Consider the following 12,354-nt stretch of genomic DNA (forward strand, 5'->3'; position numbering starts at 1 on the left):
CCCCACTGAGAAGGCAAGCAATTCAATATAGTCTTTATGTGTGTAGTTTTGCAAAAGGCTTTCCACCCCACTTGTCCTCTTCTCCCCTTCTTTCCTGTAGTGTAAGATAGATTTTCATACCAAATTTAGTGAGTATGCTATTCCATCCTTAAGCCAAATGTGAAGAGAGGAAGCTTCACTTTTTGCCTTTCACCTCCCTTTTCTCCTCCACTGAAAAAGCTTTTTCTTCTCTCTTTTATGAGAGATAATTTGCCCCATTTCATTTCTCCCTTTCTCCTCCATTTTTTTTAGATATCATCCCTTCTTATTCAACTCACCCTGTACTTCTCTCTCTCTCTCTCTCTCTCTCTCTCTCTCTCTCTCTCTCTCTCTCTCTCTCTCTCTCTCTCTCTCTCTCTCTCTCTCTCTCTCTTTCTCCATATATATATACACACATATATATGTGTGTGTGTGTGTGTGTGCGTGTGTGTGTGTGTGTTTGTGTGTGTGTGTGTGCATAGTCTCTCCAAGTACCCAAGTACTGAAAAAAGTCTCAAGAGCTGCAAATATTGTCTTCAGATGTAGGAATTTAAACAGTTGAAATTTAGTAAGTCCTTTATGATTTCTCTTTCCTATTTACCTTTTCATGCTTCTCTTGATCTTGTGTTTGAGAGATTCTGGCCAGAAAAGTTTGTGGTCATGACCAGATCAGAGTGCAGGCCTTGACTGTGCCACCTTGGAGGAAATGAGAATTGGCAGATCCCCAGAGTACACCCTCCTTTTACGGGCAATCTGACAATATATTTGGAAAATTCCATAGATTCAACTAAAATGTTAGCTGAAACAATGAATAATTTTAACAAATTAGCAGAATATAAAGTTAATCCACACAGGTAATCAGCATTACTATATGTTACAAACAAAACTGTGCAATATGAGGTAGTAAAAAAAAAAATACCCCATTTAAAATAACTCTGGTTAGTATAAAATAATTGGGAGCACTCCTGTCAAAAAAAATCCAGGAGTTGTATAAACAAAATTATCTTTAAAATGTACAAATAAAATCAGATGTAAATAACTGGAGAACTATTCATTTTTCCTATCAAGGCAGGAACAATAAAACAAAAATTACAATTTTACCTAACTAATTTATATCTTCAATGCAATCCAAATTATACTACCATTTTTGTTCAATTAAATTCATTTGCAATAAAATTTCTTTGGAAAAACAAAAAGTCAAGAATGTCAAAAGGAATATTTTTTCTTTTTTTTTCTTTTTAACATAAACATAGTTCATATCACATAACACAATTCCAACTTTTTGTCAGGTGATATTCTTTTAAAGCATTTACAATATAGACCACAAACAGATTTTTTTTTTAACATTAACCAATTTAGACACAAATAATAACTATGTATGCTAACTTCATAAGCCCTTGACATAATTGTCTCCACACTATTACTAAGAATTAAATGACCCTAACTTATTATTGTTGGTCTTAAGTCCTAAGCCTAATAGCTTAATTTTAGACTTGTCCTCAGATGTTCCCCTACCAGCAATCTCTAATTTAATAGATCTGGCATTAAGCTTTTGACTATAGGAAATTGCCACTAAGAGTAGAAACATTGCAGGGAAACAATATCTCCCCAACTTCATGTCAGTTCCAAGCAGGAGTATTTTGTCAACTTGCATTCAGTGAGGCTTAGAGTCTGCCATGTGCCAGTGGGGAAACTGAGACAGGAGAATTTTTTCTCAGCCCAGGCCGAACAGCCGCTCTCCCACCCTTCCCATGAGGTCATCTTTTTCAGTTCACACCAGCATCTCACAGACTTACTGGCATCATGGATTGAGGGCTCAGATCGCCTTTCTTGCTATCCCTGAAGTTAGATTCAGAAGAACAGTCACTTAATAGTCCCATAGTATCTTAAAATGGCAAGTTCCAATAACCAGGTTTCAGATATGACTATAATTTCACATTGGCTAAGGAACATCTTTTGAGGCAAGTCTTAAGTGGCTTACATGCCTTTCTCTACCTGTTCTAGTTCCTGCTCAAATAACAATCATAAAACCAAATTTACCATTAAAACCTTAACTTTTTCATCAATGCTAAATTTTACTCAAAGTTATCTGTCTCTAGGAGACTTAGACTAAAATTCATTTTCCCACACTTAAGTTGTTTCTGATTTAGTCTCAGTAATTAATTCAGTCAATCGTTTTAATACTAATTACTTTTACATCACTTTGTAACATGTCCAATTTTTCTCCCCATCTCTTCCCTCTCACCACCCCCTAATACCTTGCATTCTGATTACCCCTTCCCTCAATGAGCCCTCCCTTCTATCACACCTCACCCTTCCCTTATTCCCACCTTCTCTTTTCTTGTAGAACAAGATAAATTTCTGTACCCCATTACCTGTGTTTTTTATTTCCCAGTTATATGCAATAATAATTCTCAACATTCGTTTCTAATAGTTTGAATACTACCTTCTTTCCCTCCCTGCCTCCCTACCCATCCTCATTGAGAAGGCAAGCAATTCAATACAAGCTATATGTTTCGTTTTGCAAAAGACTTCCATAATAATCATATTGTGTAATATGAACTAGATTACCCTTTATCCTACTCTATCCCCCCTTATTTTTTTATTCCCTCCTTTAATCCTTTATTCCCTCCCTTCTATCATTCCCCTCACCCTACTTGTCATCTCCTCCCTTACTTTCCAGTAGTATAAGATAGGTTTTCATACCAAATATAGTGAACTTGTTATTCTCTCCTTAGGCCACTTTCCCCCCTCCCCTTCTCCCTTTTCTCCTTCATTGAACAAGATTTTTGTTTATCTCTTTTATGAGGTATAGCCTGCCCCATTGCATTTCTCCATTTCTCCTCCCAGTATTTTCCTCCCTCACCCCTTAGTTTTTATTTCATATCTTTTTTGTGGATATTATCTTTTCTGATTCAACACAGTCTGTACTCTCTGTCTATATGTGTGTGTGTGTTTGTGTGTGTCTGTGTGTGTGCATGTGTATGTACAATCCCTCCACCTACGCAAATACTGAAAAAAGTCTCATGAGTTATAAATAGTTTCTTTCCATGTAGGATTATAAACAGTTCAGTTTTAGAAAGTCTTTTATGATTTTTCTTTCCTGTTTAGCTTTTCAAGCTTCTCTTGATTCTAGTGTTTGAAAGTCAAATTTTCTATACGGTTCTGGTCTTTTCAACATGAATGCTTGACAGTCCTCTACGTCATTGAATGACCATTTATTCCCTTGAAGTATTATACTCAGTTTTGCTGGTCAGATGATTCTTGGTTTTAATCCCAGTTCCTTTAAATTCTGGAATATCCTATTCCAAGCCCTTCAGTCGCTTAATGTAGAAGCTGCCAGATCCTGTGTTATGCTGTTTGTATTTCCACCATACTTGCATTGTTTCTTTCTAGTTGCTTGCAATATTTTGTCCTTGACTTTGGAACTCTGAAATTTGGCCACAATATTCCTATAAGTTTCTCTTTTCGGGACTCTTTCAGGAGGTGATCAGGGGATTCTTTCAATATGTATTTTGCCCTCTGGTTATAGAATATCAGGATGGTTTTCCTCGATATTTTCATGAAAGATAATGTAAAGGCTCTTTATTTGATCATTACTTTCAGGTAGTCTCATGATTTTTAAATTGTCTCTCCTGGATCTATTTTCCAGGTCAGTTGTTTTTCCAATGAGATGTTTCACATTTTCTTCTATTTTTTCAAACTTTTCATTTTGTTCTCTACCTGCTTGATTTATCTCATAGTCATTCATTTCCCTGAACTCAATTCTTTCGTTCAGAGAACTGCTTTGCTCAGTGAGCTTTTGAACCTTCCCTTCCATTTGGTTAATTATGCTTTTTAATGCCTCCTTCTCCTCATTGGCTTCTTGGACCTCCTTTTCCAAATGAGTTAGCCTCTTTTTAAAGGTGTTATTTTCCTCAGCATTTTTTTGGATCTCCTTTAGAAAGCTGCTAACTCGCTTTTCAACCTCTTCTACTGACTCAGTCCAGTTAAGTTCACTTTGGAAGCCCTGGAGGCAGGTGTTTTAACTCCCAGTTACAGTAAACCCTGCTCTTTCTCATCTGAAAGAATGTGAGGAGACACCTGTTCACCAAGAAAGTAACCTTCTATGGTCTTATTTTTTTCCCCATTTTGGGGCATTTTCCCAGCCAGTTACTTGACTTCTGAATCCTTTGTCAAGAGATTAGGCTCAGCTGCTGGGTTCTTCTGGGCTTTGAGTCAGGGAAGGGTCTTCACTGAGGGCTGGGGTTTAGATCAACTGCTCCCTACCACCAGAGGCTTTACGCTGAGCTGCCTGAACAATGGATCCAGGTTGCTTACCAGTCTCTGTAGCTACCTAAAGTCTGTTGCCTTAGCCTCTGCCATCACCTGGGGCCATTGCTGGAGAAACCCCCATTCCCTCTTGCCCAGCTGGGAAAGCCTTCCCCCACTGATCTTTGGAGCTTTCTTTGTTTGCTTGTCAGTTGAGGTATCATGGACCTTCCTTGCTAGGAACTCTGCCAGGAGGTCTGTTCAGGTTCTGTTCCTCCCAGTGAGCATGGCCAGGTCTGTGCTCTGCTCTGTTTAGTGTCCTGTGAGATAGACTTTTCCTATCGGACTTCCAGGTTACCTTTGGCTGGAAACCACTTTTTCTCTGTTGGTCTGTGGTTTCTGCTGCTCTAGACTTTATTGAGAGTCCTTTTTACAGGTAATTTTTGGGCTGTGGGGGAAGCGCTAGAGTATATGTGTCTTTCTACTCCATTGTTTTGGCTCCACCAGAATAATTTTTAAAAATGTAAAGGAAGGAGGTTATCTTTACCAGATCTTAGAGTATATTACAAGGCAATAATTATTAAAACTCTGGTACTAGCTAAGAAATAGAAATATAGATAAATAAACTAGAATAGGCATACAATTTACAGCAGCAAATAAATATAGTAACCTTGTATTTGAGAGGTGTGAAGACTTAAGTTGTGGGAGTGAGAATTGATAATTTGGTTTAAAAATTTTTGGAAAAACTGGAAATAGTAGAAACTGGGAATAGACCAATATCTTGCACCATTTACCAAGATAAGGTCAAAATGGATACATGGCCTAGATATAAAGAAAGATTTTTATAAGACATTTAGAAAAATATGGAACATATTACTTATCATACTTATGGTCTGGTGAATAAACAAGGTATAAAGAGCAAAATTAGGTGCAAAATGGATAATTTTGATTATACTAAATAAAAAATGCTTTGGACAAATAAAACAAATGTAGCCAAGATGAGACAGAAAACCTAAATTAGGGGAAATGTTTATAGCCAACTTCAGATAATGGTTTCATTTCTAAACTATATAAAGAACTTTATCAATTCCATAAGAATATGAATCATTCTCCAATTGAAAAATGGTCAAAGGATATGAATGTGAAATTTTCCAGTGAAGAAAAGTCACACAAAAATTCTCCAAATTACTATTGATTAGAGACATATGAAAAAAAACAACCTTGGCTAAAACGATAAAATAAGCAGGTGACAAATGGATGGGATGTGGAAGAATTATGACACTAATGCATTGTTGGTGGAACTGTGAACTGATTTAGCCATTTTTGAGAGCAGTGAAATTATAACCCATTATTAAACTACCTTTACCCCTTGACCCAGAAATACAATTTTTTGGTCTAGCACAAGAACCTGTAGGTTCTAAACTGTCTTTAGCAGCTCTCCTTGTGGTTTCAAAGAACTGGAAATTGAAGAGATTCCCATCAACTGGTGAATGGCTGAATAAGTTGTATAATGTGATTGTGATAGAATGCTACTGTTCTATAAGAAATGAGGAGCACAATGATTATAGAAAAAAGCATGGAAAAACTTGCACTAAATAATGAGAAGCAAAATTATCAGAACTAAAAGAACACTGTAGACATTAATAGTAATATTGTTTTAAGAATGACTTTGAGCAAATAAGTTATTTTGACTATTATAATGCACAAATTAACTATGAAGGAAATATGAAGAAAGATACTATAGACATCCAGAGAAAGAACTGATAAATAGAAGTCTGTATAGAATAATTTTATATGTATGTGTATGTATACGTATATATATACATACATACATATGTGTGTATATTGTATTGTCTAAGCTTAGCCATCTCTAGGGCTGGATGTGGGGGTGAGGGCAGGAAAAGAAAAGAAATTCGCATGATACTTTTGCTGTAAATAATAGTAAGCTGTGCATTAGTATATTTGCAGTTTCATGTGCAGTCATCTTTTTAATTGTACTGTATGTAAATGTTTGTTTTATTTCATAAATTAAATATAAAATTAAAAAAGAGTAGCATGAAATATTTTATCAAATATATCTTTTGCTTTATAGAATATTGCTTTCCAAGGTCCCTTTTTCTTTAGAGTGGTAGGTGCTAAATTGTGTGTAATCCTGAAGATGGCTCCTTGGTACTTAAATTCTTTCATTTTGTTTGCTAACAATATTTTTAATTGATCTGGAAACTTTGTCTTTTGGGCTGCAATGTTCCTTGGAGTTTTTATTTTCATACTTCTTCAAAGATGTGATATGACTTTTTTCTATTTCAGTTTTGCCTTCTGGTCCTACAGAATACGGGCAATTTTCTTTAAAGATTCCTTAAAATATGATGTTTAGGGTTGGATTGTTTTGTTCTGTCTTGTTTTTTGATCCAGATTTTCAAGTGTTTTAGTGATTGAAATTTCTTTTTTCCCAATCTGTTTTTCAGTTCAGCTATTTTTGCTAGGAAATACTTTGTATTTTCTTCTATTTTTCAGTATTCTGGTTTTATTTTTAAATCATTATTGTCTTATTGATGCATCAGCTTATATAGAATCTATTATAATTTTCAGAGAGTTATTTTCTTGGAAAAAGCTTGTGCCAAAGATTGCCACCATTTTGCAAAATTGTAAATTCCCTTTCCAGTTCCTTTGTTCCCACTCCTTTTCCCATATTTATCTCTAATATTCTGATTTCATTTATTAAAAAATAATTAATTCTTAAACAAACTTGCTTCACATTTTTCTAGGAATTCTGGTTAAAGGTGTGCCCCTTATGTGTTTGTCTTTCAATTTTTGATTGTAGATATTTAAGCCACTTTATTCTTAGTTTATGTATTGAGTATCCTTATCACTACAATATTTTCATGAGAGAGTCTCCTCTGGTTCTCTTATTGTTCTTACATATTTAGTAGTTTGCTTTGTGGTTTTAGAGTTGGTTCTCCACACTTCTGGAAGGTCAGGGTCAGGACTGCTCCTGCTTTAATTTTTTTTTTTTTTTTGGCATTGAATTTAAAACTATTCTAAAATCGCAGAGATAATTTAGGCTGGTTAACTAAAAGATTTCAGTGTCTCCCAAATTTCTCCTGTCCTGTGCAAACTCTTTTCATTAAATCTTGGTCTGAACTCTGCAAGTTTCTGACATGTAACTGAACAACCGAAGACTGCTACTATACTTGGTTGTTGTCACCTTGCTAGCAAAGTTTTTGCTAGCAAACTTTGCTGGTTGAGAGTAAGGGGACTATAACCTCCCTTTCATTCTTGCATCTCTTCCCAGGTTTTTCTTCTGAAAGCTAGAATTGAAGATGAAACTGAGACTGCTCAGCCAAGCCACATAGAAGCTGTTTAATTCTCTCCTTGATCCTTTCTAGATATGTCATTTGGGGGCTGGGACAATGCCACGTCTCAGAACACTACCCCTAGATACAGAAAACTTTCTCAGTCTGCGCTGGATCTATAATGAAGAACTGAGGACTGGGTGACAAAGCAGCCAGTTGATACCTTTTCCTGAACTTTGGAGGTTCCCCATAAGTCTATGGGTTTGGGACTTCTTTTTATTTTCTTTTTTTCAATTACAAATAAACAAAAAAATTAATATTTGTGGGGTTTTTTGAAATTTTTCTTGCAAAGGCAAGTAATTTTATATAGATTATACATGTGCAGTCATACAAAACATTTCCATATTAGTCATATTACAAAAAATATGCAGAAAAACCTAGAATTATAAAGTTTTAAAAGCAGGTTTCAACCTGCATTCAAACTCCATCAATTATTTCTCTGGATGTAGATAGCATTTTTCATCATAAGCCCTTAAGAACTGTATTGGAGCAAATAAAGAATCTCAGTAAAACTGGTTGCATTATTTAGGTTTGCATTGTTCATATTAATCAGGACTTCTGTCTCAATCCTTTGTTTTAAACTGCATATTCTGGCCACCAAGGGCATTGTCCTCCTCAGGTATTTTTGTCTCACTTAAGTTGAGAAAATTCATAGGACTTCCTGTTTAACTTATTAAATTATTTTCAAATATCTTTGTTTTGAAATAATTGTGTGGAAAGGGAAGGGGAGATACTCCCAAGTTATAGTTTTGAATGGAAGCTGATCCACAGAGTATTTTAATCCTGGAGTTGACTTTATTGGGGCACTAATTCTCTGAGACAGGAGGTGCCTTCAGGTTCTGCAAAACAAAAATCTTTATTATACTGAATTGATTTCACTTGGGTACATCACTTATTTGTTCATTTTTTTCCCAGAACAGACTTTATATGAATGAGATGAATAAAAAGTCCTGTCTTTATGACAGCCTTATGAGAAAGAAGAGCAGGAAATCTGCTTACCCTCAAGTAATTTCTAATGAAATGGAGAAGCAAATTCAGAAACAATGTCATAGTTAGGGAACAAGGTTGTATGTAAGCACACACTAATGCATTTAGCTCAGCTTCTGCACGTATCAAACTAATAATAATATCTCAAACTCATGACATACTTTAAGACTGACAAAGAATTTTCCTTTCTACAACGTTGTGAGATAGGTAGTACAAGCATCATGACCTCCATTTTGATAATGATAAATAACAATAATAACAATAAGAGTAATAGTAATAATAAATGAAATTGAGATGGAATTTTTATATTTGCAAAGTAGGGAGAGCAGACTATCCCATTTAATGATCACAATAATTCTGTGTGGTAAGAACTGTGTCATCATCCTCATTTTATAGATGGGGAAATTGAGGTTCCAAGAGTTTAAATGAATGTTCTATGTTCAGATACCTATTAACTGCCAGAAGTAAGATAAGAACTAGCTTTATTTTCTGTTTAATATTAGGTTGTAGTTTCTTTTTATTCCACTAAGGGGCAAATTAAAATTATGTATGGAATCCAAGTATAGTTCAGAAGATTTAGGATATATTTTGAACCTAGATCACTTAAGAACAGAGAGGAGAATAGGAGGAAAGAGGAGAGAAGATAGAGAGGAAAAGAGACAGAGACAGAGGAAGGGAGCAAGGTAGATAAAGACAAGTGAGAGAGGGAGAATGAAGTATTTTACCCATCAGATTTATAAGTAAAGGGAAGATTTAATGATCAAATGGAATAGAAGATGTAAAAAGTATAACAATACCCCAATCATTACACTTAACAAAGTTGAAAAATATATTTTTAGATTACCTTAAAAAGACGGAAAATCAGAGCCAAGAGCAATAATTCTTATCCTTGTTGACAACATTGTTACTTTAAATGAAATATAGAATATATAATTTCATTAATAATTATAAAATGAACATATTGCTTTTAATATCATCATAATTGCACATCAATATAATTTATTTTTTTCATTTTACTTTTACTTTGTGCATATAAAAACATTATTCTGAGATGATATTTATAGGTGCTACATGACAGTAAAATAGGATCCATGACACATAAAAAAGCTAAGAATCTATAGTCTAGAGAAAACCTAGACTCCGGTGACTTGAGAATAAGCTCCAGAACACACAAAGTCCTAGTGCGAAATCCAGTGCAACCTTTGGAGGAATGTCTTGTTCCATGAAGAGTTTAAGATGATGTGCTTTATTGTATTGTGATGACAAATCCAGCATTCAATTAGGGACTGTTGACTGATACTCAACCCTCTTTGAGTCTTACTTTGTTGCACTGTCCAGTCGTGGCAGCAACCCTGGAGTACTAACAGGTGAAGGGACTTACTATGAGCTACAAAGCCTGTATGTGTAAGAGATTGGAATTGTCTAGGTTTTTTGACTCCAAGATGGAATTAAGTCTCTGTCAAGAATGTCACATTTTTTGATAGGTAAATAGATGATAGACAGACAGACAGACAGACAGACAGACGGATGGATGGATGGATGGATGGATGGATGGATGGATAGATGAAGAGAGAGAGACTGAGAGATGATAAATTGATAGATAGATGGTTAGACTTAGAGATACCACAAAAAAGATTACATATAGACATTGAAGAGAAAAGCTCAATATAATCTGAAAGGTCATTCTCTTGATCTTGTAAGGGGGAAAATTTTCAGACATAAAGTTATAATCCAGGTAAAAATATGATGCTGGTAGCAACTGTTTCAAATTGAAATAATGCTTAAAAGAAAATCAACAACCCATCAATCTGAGCATTGTAACCTCAAACATATAAGAATATTGTAAGCATCAAACGATATTGCCAATACGGATCATTAAAAATGTTGCATAAATAGGCTTATACCTCAACCCACTTTGAAGAGGTATGAAAATCCCTACTGAATTTCTAAATAATGGGAAGAGCTTCCTAAGAGCCATTTTGACATCCTTGTTCCTTAGGGTATAGATCAAAGGATTCAAAGTTGGGCTCAACATAGAATACAACACACCAGCCAGTTTACCCCTCTCTGGAATATAACTACAAACAGGACTTAAATAGGCATAAAAAACAGCTGTATAATACATAGACAACCCAATAAGATGGGATGAACAGGTAGAGAATGCGCTCTTCTTTCCCTCTGATGTCTGAATTTCAAGATTCTAGAGATAATGAACCCATAGGACACCAAAGTTAGAAAAAAAATGTATGAAGTCATAGAAGGCATCAGTCAAGACAGTCATGACACTGTTAATGTAGGAAGATGTACAGGAGAGCAACAAGAGAGCAAGGATCTCACAGAAGAATTGAGCAATTACATTGGGTCCACAGAAGGACAGTTGTGTCACCAGAAAAGTACTTACGGAGGAATTGAAGACAAAGATGATCCACACGCCAGCTGCCAAAGTGTTGCAGAGGGTCTTGATCATCATAGTGCTGTAATGCTGTGGGTGGCAGATGACCACATAATGGTTATTAGCCATGACTATGAAAAGAAGCAGTTCTGATGAAGCAGACCAAGTGAGGAAGAAGAGTTGGGTCATGTAGCCCCGATAGGAGATGGTGTTCTCCTCTGAGAGCATCCTCTTCAGGCCTTTGGGCAGAATAGAGGATGTCCATTTGATGTTCACTCTAGCCAAGTTGAACACAAATATACGTGGGGCTGTGGAGGCTTGAGTTTAGTATGATGGCTGTGAAGATCAGGAGATTGCCTGTGAGGGTCACCATATACAAGGAGAGGAAATAGCCAAATAATTGAAGCCTGAGTTTGGGGTGTTCTGAGAATCCCTGGAGGATGAACTCTGTCACCTGTGAGTGGTTGCTAATGGCCATTAAGCTGGGAGGGTTTTCTGGATCACATAGGATCAGACTGGCCTTTCAAATCAACGAAACAGAATGACTGTGATTGGGGATAACATCTAGAAAATGAGAAGAAGTTTGGTAAGTGTGTGTGTGTGTGTGTGTGTGTGTGTGTGTGTGTGTGCATGATTTAAAACTCATGCCACACAAACTATGGACTTTTACAATGAAAGCAAAAGAGCAAGTAGAGAACATTAAAGCTTCCCCATAAACGCATTGCACAATCAGATTCTTTAAAACCAATCGAGAATTAATCCATATTAACAATTTCATCTTCCACTACGTTCACTTGCTTTGAATATTCTTTTCATTAATTTCTGGCATCTCTCCATATGAACCAGTTTCTTCTACTTTAACCTCTCTATATCCTGTTTGCACATTACTTACATTCTAAATCCATCCCAATGTATGTATTTCTGTAAAATTATATATGATATACACATATTTGTGTACATCTTTGTAAATATCTACATCCACACATATGTATGTAAAATCAAATGTGGGATACATGATCAGAAATATGGTGCAAGAATCAAAAGTGCACATAAGATATTCTATCCCTTTCAAAAGTTCATAGGCTAGTGACTTTTCCACATTTATTTATTTTATTTTTCTATTCTTAAGACAGTTTATAACAGATAAAGCAATTTCAACTTTTGGTAAGGTGATACTTATTTTTAATACATTTACAATATAGACCACAAAAGAATTTTTTTTTAAACACTAACCAACTAGACACAAGTAACATTTATGTTGCTAACTTCACAAGCTCTTGACCTAATTGTCTCCACAGTATTACTGAGAATTAAAGGACCTTAACTTGTTGTTGGTGGTCTAAAGTCATATGC

General features: G+C 35.4%; 1 pseudogene; it reads right to left on the bottom strand.

The window, feature by feature from the left end:
• Positions 1-10,458: 10,458 nt before the first annotated feature.
• On the bottom strand, positions 10,459-11,480 carry LOC140514473 (olfactory receptor 13A1-like; annotated as a pseudogene).
• Between the last annotated feature and the right edge of the window lie 874 nt (positions 11,481-12,354).

This window comes from Notamacropus eugenii, chromosome 1 (assembly GCF_028372415.1).
Source record: "Notamacropus eugenii isolate mMacEug1 chromosome 1, mMacEug1.pri_v2, whole genome shotgun sequence".
NCBI classification, from domain to species: domain Eukaryota; kingdom Metazoa; phylum Chordata; class Mammalia; order Diprotodontia; family Macropodidae; genus Notamacropus; species Notamacropus eugenii.